This window comes from Mercurialis annua, linkage group LG6 (genome assembly GCF_937616625.2).
Source record: "Mercurialis annua linkage group LG6, ddMerAnnu1.2, whole genome shotgun sequence".
In the NCBI taxonomy this organism is placed as follows: domain Eukaryota; kingdom Viridiplantae; phylum Streptophyta; class Magnoliopsida; order Malpighiales; family Euphorbiaceae; genus Mercurialis; species Mercurialis annua.
The window spans coordinates 5,280,152-5,297,480 of NC_065575.1; the positions used below are offsets into that span (position 1 = coordinate 5,280,152).

Consider the following 17,329-nt stretch of genomic DNA (forward strand, 5'->3'; position numbering starts at 1 on the left):
ACAATAAGACTATACTAATCTACTGCGGATAACTACTACTGTAGCGCTACTGAACAAAATACCACAATTCAAATGAGGAGACTTCGAGAAGCAAACAAAGTGAAGTCTCGTCCAAAAAGACAGGTAACGAACCTGAAAAATAATTCCACAACGTGGGTCAGATATACTGGTGAGTTCATGCCGTTACAAATAAATATTACATAAAGTTAAAAACGTTTTATATTTAAAATAACTTTATATATTTTTGAAATCCTTTAAAAATATTTTTAAAAGCAGTTGAACCTTGAACTCGCAAATAACATATTTCGACAAGACTTCAATATCATTGAAAATCAACCATACATGTTGACCTTTAAATTAAACCACATTTCTTAAATTCGCCCATCTACATTGATGGCAAAACTAACCAATATAACATACATACACAATCTTATGGGACCGATAGCACAGCCAACCGATCAACCATAATCACCTGACATCGATAGCACAGCCAATCGATGTAACACACAATCCTGACATCGATAGCACAGCCAACCGATGTAACACACACACAATCCTGACATCGATAGCACAGCCAACCGATGTAACACACACACACAATCCTGACATCGATAGCACTGCCAACCGATGTAACACACACACACAATCCTGACATCGATAGCACAGCCAACCGATGTAACACACAATCCTGACATCGATAGCACAGCCAACCGATGTAACACACACACACGATCCTGACATCGATAGCACAGCCAACCGATGTAACACACACACACACAATCCTGACATCGATAGCACAGCCAACCGATGTAACACACACACACACAATCCTGACATCGATAGCACAGCCAACCGATGTAACACACACACACACACAATCCTGACATCGATAGCACAGCCAACCGATGTAACACACACACACAATCCTGACATCGATAGCACAGCCAACCGATGTAACACACACACACACATTCCTGACATCGATAGCACAGCCAACCGATGTAACACACACACACAATCCTGACATCGATAGCACAGCCAACCGATGTAACACACACACACACAATCCTGACATCGATAGCACAGCCAACCGATGTAACACACACACACACATTCCTGACATCGATAGCACAGCCAACCGATGTAACACACACACATAAACTGACATCGATAGCACAGCCAACCGATGTAACACACATTCAAACATAAGCAAATGCATAATAATTATTAAAATTATGTGTGTGCCTTTGTATATCAAAATAATATATACATATAGTATATACATAAAACATATATCCATACAAGGCATGTAAACATTTAACACCGCAACGCACATATCACATAGTATACTAAAATATGAAACTTTACGAATACCGAAATGTAAAAACATGTACTCACAGAAACCGTTTAACTACGGTATTACTCCGTCAATGCTCCTCTAAACAACTCCGTTAATTCCCTTGGTCCTCCGATCCGATAGCTCGACAACTTGTCGAATCTAGTTAGGATCAAAATATTAATTCTCTTAATTAATAAAATCCTAACTCTAGAATTAACTCTATACAATATTAATTTAATTTAATTAATTAATTCTAACCCCCAAATAATTTCTTATTTAATAAGTTCATAACTTATTTTATTCATGTAATTTTTTCTTTACTTATCTCTTTTTACACATAAAACCATTTTTCAGAAATATTCATTTAAATATTTCATTTTTCATAAATATACTTTATTATATAAAATATATTTCCTTATATCAATAATACTTTCCACTTCAAGGTTATTTATTTAAATTTATTAAAACAACCCCATATTAGCTTAAATTCCACTTTTGTTCAAAATACCAAAATTTTCTCAAACTTTTCAAAATTGACCATTTAGGTCCTTTTGTAAATCAATCGATTTTAAAATCGACAAAATTACTTAAAATACCCAAAATCATTTTACCTCAGATTATTAACAAATATAATCTGGAAATATTGGCTAACATACCATGTAATCCTTCAAATTTGGAAAAATACAATTTAACCCCAAAACTCTAGTTTTCGGCAAAAACATTCAAATCTTCCAAAAATCATTAAAATCATTTATAATTCTAAAAATCATTTCACATCATATTATATACATCAATAATCTGGAAATATGGTTAAATTACAGGTTGGTCCTTTATTTTTATAAAAATTATATTTTAACCCCTAAACTTTAAATTTTGACAATCAAGTCCAAACCCAACCAAATTCAATAAATCATCAACTCTCAAACTCAGAATCCCATTTATGTTTTGATCACTCCGGTCACCAAATTCCGGTCACCGGATTCCGGTCAAGCTCCGATGAGCTTTAAAAACCATTAAAACGTTCAAAAATCTTTTTTTACACAATTTTAATCACCCAAAAATCTACCAATACATATTTATTTTAATTATCATATTAAAACAGCAGCCCCAAAATTAAAATAAATTATTTTTCATAATTTTAACAATTTTAACAATTTAAAATCGTATAAACAATTAATAATCAAAACCGATTATTAATCCGTCAAAACACCTCAACTAAATCAATTAAATTCCATAAATAATCAACATATATATTTCATACATTTTTCATGAATAATTTCTGTCCAGAAATTAAAATGATAAAAATACCCTTTTTAACATTTTTTACCGATTAAACTATTATAAAAATTAAACTCGATTAACGAACCATTAAAAATTCATCATTAAACATTTATTCACCATCAACCCAACATCTAACTCAAACATGAACCAATTTATTTCCAGAAATTTAAAATTCATTTATTTACCCTTTTTAAGCGATTTTTAAGCCTTTAAAACTATTAAAAATCGAACTCCGAACCATTAAATCAATACCCGAAATGTTTAACATTTTTAATCCACAAAAATCGCACTTTAAAGCATATTTTAACCTCACTATTTAGATCAGCCCAGAAAATTAAAATAATTAATTTAATTTCACGGAAAAATTATTTTAAAACCGAAACCCATCAAACTAGCAATTAAAACTAACCAATCAACCATCAAACAACAATTTTTAACCATCCTAAGCATGTATCTAGAACTCAACTAACATCAGCAAATAAAAGTAAAGATTTGAGCTTTGAAATTCACCTTGATTCAACATGCAAGGATAGATTAATATTCTACGGGAAAATTGCCACGTTTTTTGTTAAGAAAATTTGGTGAGAAAAGTTAACAATCTAGGACTTGTGTTTTATTTTTTTAATTGAGAGCTTTGGCACCCACACAACAATGGAGAATAGAATTATGCTAGAGAAATGAAGAAGAAGATTAAGAAACTTGGGCATCAAGTTTGTCTAGAGAAATATCTAGATATTAGTTTAATGTTTCATTTATTTACAAGTTTGCCATTATGGCATTCTTGTAAATAAATTGAACTCTAGGGGTAAAATAAACTCAAGTTTCTCAAATATTCAAAATAATTAAATCATAACATATGGGCTGAATTAAAATATTTTTGGGCCTTTAAAATAATTAAAATAATTATTTTGACGGTTTTTTAGCGTAAAATCGCAAAATTCACATTTAACACATAAAATTGCCAAAAGTCGAACTTAAGGCAAAACACACACCAAATCACATTTTCACACTTATAAATTCATCTAATGAATTTAATATCTATTTTCGAGGTCCTACTTAATAAAAATTGGACACGCGCGAAAATAAATACTAACAAATAATACGGGGTATTACATTTTTAGATTATGAAATCTTATTAATTTATTACTCAAATAAATATATTAAATAAAATAATATTTTATACGATCATAATTATTTAATTTTGTTAGAAAAAAATTCAAAAGTGATTATAAAAAAAAATTGAAAAATTATTTATTTTGTATTTTGAATTTTATGAAGATATTCATTATAGGGTTAATTGCAAATGCATACACGAACTTTATCCTAATTTGCAATCACAACATAAACTTTGGAACTTGGCAATATCAGTAACCAATTTTCATATTTTGGTAAATTGGTACACCGGCCAATCACGCAACGACACATGACAGTATATTACATTGTCCACGTTAGTGTTTTTCGTGTTTGGTGTATCGATTTGCCAAATATGTAAAGTTGGTTACTAACATTGTCAAGTTTTAAAGTTTATATTGTAATTGCAAATTAGGGTAAAGTTTGTGTATGAATTTGCAATTAACCATTCATTATATAGATATGCATAATTTATGTATATTTTAAATTTAAAGATATAAAATATATTAAAAATAAATTAAAATTTACATATATAAAATTTAAAGTCAGAAATGATAAAGTAGACTCATAACTTGAATCTTCATCGATGAAAGTTCCATAACAAAACAAATTGTAAGTTTTCTTTAATTAAAATATGTTTTACTATCGGCAATTTCTATCTTCAAAAGTTTTTTTTAATCGCCATCTAATTGTTAAAAAGTTTAATTTAAAATAATTTAAGTTAAATGGATAATTAAAAATAATAAACAAATTGTGTCCAAAATAGTACAATACAATACCATTTTATAATATATAATTATTAACTTAGGTATATAAAGAATAAACAATTTATATACTGTAATTTAAATATAAATATTTTTTTATGTTACTAACTTCAGTATTTCATATTAGGTTAAAAGATACAGTAAAATATTTTTCTTTATAGTGATATAAAAAAGTTATTATAAAAATATCAACATCATTATATAAGTACTAATTAAATTGTTATAAAAGAATGATATTTTTTTGTGCCAAAAATATATATTCAATTTTTATATATAATAATTTTACTAATTAATGATTTTTGGAATATAATCATATAGCTTTTATAATTTTTATCTAGAATTGTTTTCATGAAAAAATTGTTTTAAATTTTAAACAGTTAATTTAAATTAATTTTTAAACATGATGATTTTAAATTATTTTATGATATTATACGAATGAATTAAAAGTATTTGAATATCACGAAGGAAAGTTAAAAGTATATGATTTTCATGAAGACACTATTATGTTTTTTTAAAGAATTGAAAACCATAATTCGTCTCAAAAGTTAATGTGAAAAACAAATTGTATGCTTAAAAATATATTTATAATTTACACACATATTTATTTATAATTTTTTTTTTAAATTGATAGTAAATTATATTTAATTCAATATGTTTTTATAAAGGACAAGCATAATAAAATTTGTATATGCTTTTGATGAAAACTTTATAATAAAAAGTGGCTAATTTAATTTTACGTGTATATCAAATAAAATGTATTTTCATATTAAATAAATACAAAATATAGTGAATCATTCTTTTTAAATAATTTAACAAACTAGATTAATACTACAATGTTATTTTTTTAAATTATCAAATTAAATTTCATGTTATTATATCTATAATATATCTTATTTATTTTTTATTTTCAAGATAAATTCTAATAAATACTTTAGCCATTTAATATCTACAAATAGTATGATTTGTTTTTACAAAAAATTTATGATTCAGAATCAATACTTTTGTAAGAATTAATTTAAAAAATTAATAGTTTTAAGTTTAGTTTTTTAAAGGCTACACACATTTTTTTGGGTTATTTTTATATGACATTTCAACCTTTAGTGTTTTTTGCTTTAAACATTTTATTTAAAATATTGCACTCCACATACCAACCTTTAACTTTTCATCCCATAGTTTAGTATCGGTTAAGGCGTTTTTTCGCTATTGCAATGTCGTTTTAGCCGTTTTAAATGACTAGAACGATATCTGATAAAATGTTTAGGCTATTGATGCTAACAAAATGAAAGGTTTGACTTTTTTTATGCTAAAGAAATAAAAAAGTTGGATGAGGAGTATCACGTATTGAAAAATATGGTTAAATCTCAAAAAACGCCAACGACTAAAATTTTATATAGAAATAATTCTACATTCTTCTATCTAAAGTTATATTTATATTTTATTCTTTTATCTAAAGTTATATTTATATTTTATTCCTACATATAAATTTCTACAAATAGTATGAAATTATTTTTAATTTATAATATTTTGTGATAACATTATTCTAAGTTAATTTTGTTAGTATTTTTATTTTATTATGTCTCAAGAAAATAAATTATTATTAATGTGATTTACGTTTAATGCATTTCTCATTAAGATATATAAATGTATTAAAAAATAATATAATTTTAAAATTAATACTATGTAATAATTTAAAAAATTGATGTGTTCATTAAAGATATATTAATTTATTAATCGGTGTAAGAAAGCCAAAGCAACGCTTGGCCAGTCTGCTAGTAATACATTACAATTCAACTTAGATTTGGTTTCTAAATTTAAAGGCAGAAGGTATAAAAAAACCCTCGACTTTTTTTCAAAAGTACAAATCAGCCCTTTTACTTTTTTTAGGCATAATTAAGCCCTCGTGTTTTTTAAATTGAACAATTAAACCCTTGTTGTTTTAAAATCGAATAAATAAACCCTTTTAGTTTACTTTTGGGACACTTATCCCCTCACATTTTCGGTAAATATTTTAAACATTAAAATTATTTTTGAATTTTTTTCCTATATGATTATGACAGACATGTCAGCCATTAACGAGTGTTTCTAATGATGCTGGATGAAAGGGGTTATTTGTTCTTTTTGAAAATAAAAAGGGCTTAATTATACCTCAAAAAAGTAAAAGGGCTGATTTGTACTTTTATGAAAACTACAAGGGTTTTTTTGTACCTTCTGCCAAATTTAAATCTTTTAATTTTTATTTATTCTTCAATTTTAGTTAAATCAAACATCAAACTAAACCTAATACTTTATATGTATATCTCTGACTAAAGCAAAATTTACAATTAAGTTGAAGTTAAACTAAAAGATGAGAGGTCACATGGATAAATGAATACAAGTTTAGGAGTCAAACGATATATTAAATCAAAAAGAAGTGAAATTCAAATAAATTTCTGTAAAATTATAAAACAAAATAGAACTACTAAACTCTGCTTTTATGTCTATCAAGCTGCAGCCTGAATTCTGAAACACTATAGACCCCCTAATTTAAACATTATAGGGGCACATTTCCTCTCCAATGATCAAACTACATGACTATCGACCTTTGAACCCTTCTCATAGGGAAACTATAACCTTCTCTTTGACATTTCACGAATATATATAGAAGATTCTTCAAATTTTTTTTCCTCTATAAATTGAACTACCTTGCTAGTAAATTCCAATAGAAAATTGATTGAAAGTCATCTTCCTGAAAAAATCAGTTCTCCTGCACAAAAATTGGGAACCATAAATAAGAGAAACGCATAAGTTATGAACGAAAAAAAGTTAAGTGATTCGGATTCCATTTCTATATGGACTTGCATAATGTCATAGTCCGTATTGAAGTGGAAAGCCCCGGCGGAGAGTTATTAAGCCAGTCTCTTTGGGTTCGGTCCACATGATCCGAAGGACTCGTGTAATATTCACGGTCATAAAAAAATCCTTCTTCTTTTGCCAGAAGAAAAAAAGGAATTAGAAAAATCAACCCCGAATGTTGCAGCATTGGCACTTTTCAAGTATTTACTAATGATGGTTGGTACAGAAAATAATGGTGCTACATGCCATGAAACTCTCGAATCAGCATCTGACATACAGAAAGGAACCAACACTTACCGGTTACAAAGCAGACATTATGCACATGGACAAATTCGCCTGGTATGCCGATGTGAACCATCACCGGGAAGCATCGGCTGTGTTCGGGTGTACAAGCATGCTCCTAAGTTCTGTACAAATAAAAGGTGAAACAGTTGATATGAAGCACACTTTCAAAATAACTTAGTTAAGAGACATTCTCCCTCTATGTTGCAAGGAAAATAATCGAGCCCTGTATTTTGGCGTTTTATTTCTGTTTTCGAAAATACATATGAAAATCTGATACTTTTATATTTATAACTTATACCTTTAAAAAAATATTGTTTCCCCTATCTTGTTTCAGCATTTCGATTTCCTTTCCTAACAATTTCTGATTCTTTGGAATCCTAAAACCATGAAAGAAAATAATATTATATGAGCCAACAACAAATTACGCATACATGAACACAAGGATCTTGTAAGGGCAACCCTTAAAAATACAATACATCCATCTTTCATGACTTAGCAAACATGAACTATTATACAAATTTCAAAAATTTGATACCATGAAATAGGCACACCTAGATCTGAAGTAGTATTCGCACCCCCGAATGAGTTATTAAGAGCAAAATGATTCCTAGGACTTTATAATGCACGAATGATAGCTGCTAAAGAACACCTCATTTATTTCATCATTATTAGTTTATAGCTTAAAATTGAATCTCGACTTTTTTAAAAAGTTAAAATTGGAACTTCATGTTTGCTTATTCCCATAGGGAACTTAATGTATCAATAAATAACAAAATTGGACCTTACTTTAACAGAAACTCAAAAAATCTGAGAGAATATGTGTGTTGAATTTAAAGGTAACTGAAATAACAAGAAATAACACACTCATGTGGACATGATGATCCAAACATTAAATTTTGCAAAAGGCAAACTGGACCTCGACAAAAAAGTAACACATTGGTTTGTGAAAAACAATAAATGTACAATTAAAAGTATTACTATATATTTTTAGTAAAATGCAATAATAACACTATAAACCGTTTTGGATGTTTTAATATAGTGGAATTTTATTTTAAAGACACATAGAGTCGTGTTTTTAGATTATTACACTGCATTACGCAACTATGACCATTAAGTTCAAATACTACCTGCCCAAACAGAATATCAACTCAAAACAAATTTTACTTATTACTTAATTTTTTTTGCTACCTTATTACTTTTAGGGCATCAACAATGCATGTCCAATGAGAGTCTAATAGACTCTAGCATTAGACCCACATGCATTGCAGAATGTCTAATACATTAAACTGTCTAGTCTGCACTAGACGGTTTTATGTGGGCCAAATTTTATTTATTTTTCAATGTTAAAACCTGTTCTTTTACATGGGGGTCCTACATTAATATATATTTTAGAGTCTAACCATTGTGAAAGATGTGAAAGAGAGTCTAATAAAAAGAAGTCTTAGGAAAGTGATGACCTGCCATGCATATTAGTCTCATTTTGGGTCTAACCATTTTAGATGCCCTTAAGTCCACCTCATTTATTCTTTTACAGAGGTTTAAGCTCCGTTATAATAGGATCTGATCCCCTTTTAAAAGGATGAGTTACAATTAGGGAAAAGAATATGAAGTCACAATTTGAACTTTTCATAGAAGTTGAGGGTCCAATTTGGACTTATCCCTAACCTAAAAAAATAGGCCATATTTCATTAGGAGCCAAAAGTTTCTAAACTTCATAAAGAGGTGAAAAATACCAAGTGTTTAGGAGCATCGTCAGCAACTTCAGCAGGTTGATCAGTTCCCATACTTGCTACGCATGCTCCTTTGCAACTAATAAATTTCTACAAACTGTTCATAAACGGGACACTAAATTACAAGAATATTTCTATTCGAATATAAAAAGAAACAAATTAATGATACACTCAAACTCATGCGCTCTTATGACATAATAAAACTCTCACCTGAACATGAAGGTAAATAAAACTGCTATCACATTCAATTGTGTTTATCTAATAATTTGGTAATGGAAAAAATTTGATCTTCATTTAATTTGATAATATGAAATGACAATGTCCGAGAAAAGATGGCCTTCACAATGTGCAGGTTAACATAGTTTTGAAATTAAAAATCCTCACTGTGGCCAAACACAAACGGGACACTAAATTCTTCAGGAGCAGCATAACAAACTTAATTACACCTAACGCGAAATGGAATATAGCAGAAAAACTTATGATAAATGGTTGTCACACTGATTAAGTACCAGAAGTTTATTCAAAATACATGATTGTCCATTTGACTTGCAAGCTGAATCACAGGACTTGCCTTGCCTATCAGTAAGCACCAATTTATCAAATCATTTGCTAAAAAAGGAAACTAATATCACCTTCCTAACCCACCTTCCAACTACTACATTAATGCCAACTAGTCTTGCTTCTAGCTGTGTACAATTGGCAGCTGTTACACTCAACATGCAATAGATAAAAAAGGAACTTCTTAGTGTAATGGGAACAGGAAATAATACCAAAACACATAACATACTACCACACTAGTAAGAACTACAAGATGTCAACCCATATAAACAATCAAGAGAAAAAGAAAGAATAGTGTTTATATTTGAACAGAATAGGACGATTTTTGGAAAACAAAAGCACAAAGATTCAATGAAAGAAAAGCACAGAGTAGGAAAGAAAATGCAAAGAGTAAACAGCACTTATTGAGCACTATCCATCTTCCACTTTTACATCAGGGCCTTCATATTCCATTTAACCAAACCCTCACAATCCGATAAGTGCAATCTAAGGGGGAGAGAGAGCTATACTTCTTGTTACAAAGCATTTTCAAGGAACACTCAAATCCGAAATGCAGAAGTGATGGTTATCAAAGCACTTAAGAGCACTATAACTCTATCTTCCACTATTAAGCCAGGGCCTTCGTATTCCATTTAACCAAATGCTTACAATCCTATTAGTGCAATCTAGAGGAGATAGAGCTATGCTTATTGTTGCAAAGCATTTTCAAGGAACAACCAAATCCAACATTTAGTTATTCTCTTTCTATGACTTCTGCCTATGGTGGACCTATGCATAGTATAAGCTACTGTATCATACGACAGATCCAAATCAGGGACATTATTTCCCAACAGTTCTCTTATCTTCCATTACCCAATGCCATTCTGCTATTGTTTATTTATTGAATAAAAAAGCCAAACAAATTAGTCCCCAAGGCAGAGATCAAGCCCTCTACCCATCCTTTAACTCGGAGAAAATATTTTAAACTAAAATACCCAGATCACCTTCTTAATTACTTGATTAGGGGAGAGAGAGGGAGATAGAGAGAAAACATCAATAAGAAGATCTTACCACAATCTCATAATTATGGCGACACCTCCCAGCACAGAATTCAAAAATATTTGCGTAAGTTCCTGAAACATTAAAACGTGGAAGCTAGTTATCCACACAAAGAGTGTACAATGGTAGCCTTGAAATCAGAGTGAAGTGTTATTCTTCTTATTTCAAGTTTTCCAAGAAATTTCCGGTTTAAATTAATGATTAGAAGTTAGAACATATTAGAAATCCCCTCAGAAATAGAATCTACTATCCAATTGCAAGTAATTTATACAGTTTTCGCACAATCTGTCCATGTCAATTATGGATTCCAATTGAAATTTGACTTCAAAACTTTTGCATGCCCTCCTTACTGTAATCGTCTATAAGAATCATTTTTGCCATTCATAATTGTACATTGTTTGAATAGTCAGCTTAGCTGTGTTCAAAGCTTTTTATGACAAATAACATAAGGAGAAAATCAGAAGGAAGTAGACACCTGCAGTAACTGGCTTGGCTATTTTCAGCTTCACAACTTCTTCCTCGTGTGTCTGCAGAATAAATTCAAGAAATGAGCACTCTCTTGCAGTTTATTGATAAAATCAAATCCAGGCAACAAAGCTGTATAGCTGTTAATAGAATACTCTTGCAGGATTCAAGCAGCATGAAACACAGAATTCATAGGAAAAATCTTTAATCAGATTTCTAAGATTGCCAGGGCAAAGACTAAACCTCTGAGAAATGATAAGAAAAAACTCACTGACAAGAGAATTTCTCTCCTTTTATAGGACAGCAGCGAGACTGAGAATCCACGGATAGAGCATCACGCACATGGCCTGTAATACAAATTTAAGATTATGGTGAATTTATTCTACTGTTATCGAAAGTGAGACAAATATGCATTTGACATCCATCATTGCACATTCGTTCATTTACATATCTCCTTTAAGATCTCTCGCCTCGATAACAATCCCAGAACATAGGTTTGTTAAATTCATGTTCTAAGTTCTAACTGATGCTACTGCGAATGAGAATGGGGAAGGATTACAATTGTTTGTGTTTTTTCAATTCAGAACATAGGTTTTGAAGAAATGTGAATAAGAATGGGGAAGGATTACTATTGTTTGTGTTTAGTTGAAAAAGATTAAACTGGGATTTCCCCATTAATGGAATCACTCATTGCCATTCTCTCCTCCCCGCGGATCAACTTCATACTAAATTTGTTTATTCTCATTCTCATATCTACTCAACCAAACAACATATGAAATCAAGCATGGTTATCCATTCCCGTTTCGTTCCTATTTCTATTTTTATTCCTAACCTAAATACAAATTCACTTACAGTATGAGGAATCTAATTATTAGTTTATGACTCTTCATTTCTATAATCCCGCTAAGAATTCTGTTTAACACAGAAGCGATTTTGATTCTTAACATCTCTCTTCATAACCAAAATTTAAGTACATAAGCTCTGCTTTGAAGTTGAAATACAACTATTTGAATTCTTTAATAAAAAAAGATGGCAATTGGTACCTGATTCATGTAATTCCAGGTAAAATTGAAGGATGAGCAAATGGAAGAGTAAACATTGTGCATTCAATCCGTATGTTGACATGCTTTTCCCTTCTTATTCGCAAGATTGAAAACAAGATAAATTAGGTTTTTATTTGTGTATTCAATCCGTAGATTGACATGTTTTAATATTTTTTGAAATGAAAAACATTTTTGAAAAATTTATCAAAATTTATCAAAAATATACTAACAAACTAACAAAAATCTATTAATAATCTATCAAAAGCGTACTTTTAAAAAAAAAATGTAATTTATATTTTGAAAAACCAAGCGTATATTTACAAAATATTCGCTCGCCTAGGACCTCATTTCATCTAAGGCCGGCCATGTACGATGGGATTCAAATAATAAAAAGAAGAGAGAGAAAGCAGAAAATACTAAAAATAAGCAAAAAACATTATTTAATACAATATGATGAAAATAATCCCGGAAGACGAGGCGGCAAGGGTAAATAACCGTCAAATTAAGACAATAAATAAAGTGGACTACTATTTACCGCCCTAAATTACTACCCACCGCCCAACTTTTTACCAAACTATCCCTAAGCCATTTTCAGTTTTTTTTAAAAAAAAATTCAAGCCTCTCAATTCAATTAAAAATCCAACGAATATCCGAGCGAATTTACAATAAAAATGTCAAAATCAACTACAGATAAAAAACGGAATCTTCGATAAATAATCAATTTTTATTTATTTAAATTTTTTAATTTTTTAATTTTTTAATTTTTTAATTTTTTTTTAATTTTTTTAATGGGCCATCGCCCTCAGATGGCGATGGCCCATTAGGACAATCGCCTTATGGGCCGCCAAATCAAGGAGATGGCCCTTTGGGCCATCTTCGTGAGATGGCGATGGTCCATAGGGACCATTGCCACCATTTGGCAATGGCCCTATGGGACCATCGTCATCATTTGGCGATGGACCAAATTAAGGCGATAGCCCATTAAAAAAAATTAAAAAAATTAAAAAATTAAAAACCGAATTATTATTAGAGGTTCCTTTATTTTTAGGTGATTTTGATATTTTTATTATAATTTGTTCGGTTATTTATTGGATTTTTATTTGAGTTGAGAGGATTGAGTTATTTTTTTAACTGAAAATGGCTTAGAGATATTTTGGTAAAAAGTTGGGCGGTGGATAGTAATTTTGGGCGGCGAATAGTAAAACCCTAAATAAAAAAGCAGTTTTGAAAAGCGCTCACAATATGAAGGGAAACAACTGTATCATACCAAAAATGAAATATAAATATCATAGCAAGCAAAAGGAAGAAATAAGAAAAGAAAAGGGAGAAAGCAAACATATTGGCCCCCTCCGTTATTTAAGGTAACTTTAGGGTTTGGAGCAATGTCCGAACCCCAGGTTACCACAAAAACCATAGAAGCGACAATCTGAAAATAGTAAAAAAACATTTTAGATTACTTTCCTGATTCTAGGTGTAATTTTTGAATAAACAACCAAACCCCGAAATAACACGAAGATCAGAGAAACATTCCTGAGCAACAGATGCAAATAGAGGCAACATAAATTTCTATAAGCTTTGGACGTCACTTTTGGGTTGAGAAAGTTCACCTAAACCTGCAAGTACGTCCAAAACTCTAAAGAGTTTATAAAGAAACGTGAAACAGAAGATACAACGTACATGCGAAAGTGGAACATACAACGCAAGCTCTTCCAAATCTTGGACGTGACCTCCGGATTTGGATACATGCCTAAATCTGGAGATACGTGTAAAATTCTGACGAGCTGCGAAATTCAAAAAAAGGACATTACACCTACCAAATTGCACCGAGAAGCACTTGGGCATAAATATCTATTCGACGCAAACCACCAAATGGGGATCAAACACTACAAATTTAAAATGTCCCACATTGCCAAAGAGAGGAAGGCTACATAGAGAAGTCTATAAAAAAAATAGTCTCACTCTCTTGTTCCTCTTTATGTACATTTATTACACTTATTAAATACTCTACTAACTTAAACATCAAAGTAAACTCGAGGCATAAAGCCTAAAGTTTTCCTTTACCTTATCTCTGAATCTATCTCACGTAGTTTACCCGTTTCAGCAACATATATAATCAAATATTCAACGATTAGAAACAATTCTAAACCGTCTCTCTGGATCCATCCCTTACAAACACCAAAAATCCCCCTATTCAATAATAAATAAATAAAATTATAATTTATCGTAAAATTATAGTAATATACATTTAATTTTATCAAAATCTATAAATATGTATTTTTAAAAGTATATTAGTTAAATATAAAAAATTAGTAAAATAAAGAAAAATAATTAAAATTTATTTCAAACTATATTATAGTTGTTCCTATCGTAATTAATAAGTTTAAATTTATTATATATATCTTAAATCGTATATCTATTTTTGATTTTTTTTAAAGTTGACTAATCAACTAAAGGTAAATATTTAAATATTTTAAATTAATTTTTTTCAACTAAAAATAAATTGACTATAATTTTGATAGTAAAAATAATTAATAATTTACATAATACAAAAAATACAAAAAATAAATTTATATGTACTTTATAAACAATTTTAGGGTTAATTACAAATTAAATGACGAACTTTAGCTTGATTTGCAATTACAACACGAACTTTAAAACTCGACAATTGGTAGACCGGCCAATCATGCAACAACACGTGTCTGTATATTACAATGTTCACGTTAGTGTTTTTTTTAGCTCGGTGTACCAATTTACCAAAAAATGAAAAATTGGTTACTACTAACATTGCCAAATTTAGAAGTTCATGTTGTAATTGTAAATAAAGATAAAGTTCGTGATTTAATCTGCAATTAACCCATAATTTTATATTATATATTAATTTGAAATAAATGAAGTATTATTTTTATATTTTTATAATATTAGAATAAAAATAGAATTACGAACAAAGGATCAGATCACCCCCTCAAGTTGGCACGAAAGATCAAAATGGCCCACACTTGCGAAACCGGATCAAACGAACCCTCTACTATGACAAACCGGATCCAGTACACCACTTCTACACCTTCGCCCACTCTCACACCGCATTTGAAACACACTCTCCATAAAAAAAAAGATAAAAAGTCTAAAATAGTCCTTAACATTTTTAATTTTTCGTTTAAATTAGTTCTTGAAGATTTAGAAATTCCTATGATTTTCTACAATTTCATATATTAAATAATTTTTTAATAAAATTAAAAAATTTATTTTACTTTTTTCATCCCTACACCCACCCGAAATCGCCGCATATACCCACCGGTAATCGTCGCCGCCGATTGAGAAGGAGAAGCTGCTCCTTCTCAGGTGAGGAGGAGCACTGTTTCTTCTCTGACGGAGGCGGGTTTTTGTTGGGAGTCGGTATCGACGGCGGTCGAAAAGTCAAAATAGAGCGGAGAAGGCAGTCGGAATGGAAGGGTGAATTGATCTGGTTTTGCATAGTCGAAAAGGAAGGGGAGTGATATCCCACTCTCTTAGGATGTTTTTGATTCATTTTGTCAAGTTGTGAATTTTTTTGACCCATTTCAAGAGTTTGGACCATTTTAATCTTTCGTGTCAAGTTAAGGGGTTAAGTTAATCTTTTGTTCATAGAATTATATATGTTATGCTACCATAGCAAAAAGTACTTGTTGGTTTGACTAACAAATAAAACGAAACAAGGTGATAGATTAAATATTTTTAAGTTACTAAACTATAATACTTTTATATAATGACTAGTTTTGCATTACGTGCTATGCACGTGGCTCGTAACGTAACTCGTCAATGAACATATTAGTAAATTTGTTATAATTATATCGATTTTTTATTTATAATTAATATTAAATTAGTTAAGAATTTTTATAAAAGTAAATATAATATATTCGGTTATTAAATTTTTTTCCATACTGAATTTTTTCTTCTTTTGGTTTTATAATAACCATAATTAAATAATTAACTTAATTTTATTAATAATATCTTTAAAAATAATAAGATAGAAATTTAAATAATATTATATTGACCAAATATAGTATTTTAATTCTGTAGTTCAATCAAACTAAAAGATAGGTATTTCTACTATTTTGGAGACAATTTAGTTACTTTTTACATACTAAAAACTAAATTGGAGATAATTTAGCTACCTATTTTAATTAGGACTTTAATTACAATATTGATTAATTAAATAACTAATTAGTTAATGACTATAAAACCTTTATTTAGTAGTAAACTGAAAGGATTATTCAGTAAATTTGCATGTCCCCCCCATCCGTGCTTTTATATATAGTACTAGTTTTACGCCACGTGCTACGCACGTGATCGATATTTATATAACTTGTTATTTAAACTAAATATTAATTGATATAGTAAAACCACAATTTATTTCAAATATATTATTCTCTATTTTAATTAGAGTTATATAAACAAATTTTTTAATTTACGAATTTTTTATCTACGATGAAATAATAGCATTAGCTAATAGCTTTAATAAATATTAGCTAAAATAATGAAAGTATAATTATATGACCCTTTGTTTAGTTACTAAATATGATGTCTAAAGTTATAAATATAATGTTATTAGTTAGGATTCAGGCACCTAAATTATAAAGCTATTTCATCAATAATAGCATTAACTACAATGTTAGCTTAATCATCTACTAATATTACAAATAAGTTGGAATTGTTACATAGCCTAATCGGCAATCACTAAATTTAGGATATGAAAGTCACTCCATAATTGAAATTTTAAAAATCTAATTAGAAAAAGAAGAAATAAGAACAACAAAATATACTTGTAAACCTACTATTATGCTGCAGATTGACCATTCTAATTGTTATGCTGTTTCGCTTGGCATA

General features: G+C 29.6%; 1 protein-coding gene across 6 annotated transcripts in view; it reads right to left on the minus strand.

Annotated features, from left to right (window-relative positions):
- LOC126687165 (uncharacterized) overlaps nt 1-12,655 on the minus strand; it is a 66,443-nt gene extending 53,788 nt beyond the window's left edge. Inside the window, exons 1-7 of one of the 6 annotated variants that reach the window (XR_007644057.2) lie at nt 12,467-12,634; nt 11,695-11,770; nt 11,434-11,485; nt 10,971-11,032; nt 9,366-9,459; nt 7,645-7,754; nt 6,883-7,258 (exon numbers count right to left, since the gene is read on the minus strand). The gene's annotated coding sequence lies outside the window, so the exon portion shown is untranslated. Of the gene's footprint in view, nt 1-6,882; nt 7,259-7,644; nt 7,755-7,911; nt 8,010-9,365; nt 9,460-10,970; nt 11,033-11,433; nt 11,486-11,694; nt 11,771-12,466 lie in introns of those variants that run through there. The other 5 variants (XR_007644060.2, XR_008790954.1, XR_008790953.1 and 2 more) reach the window with 5 other exon arrangements.
- Nucleotides 12,656-17,329: the final 4,674 nt, after the last annotated feature.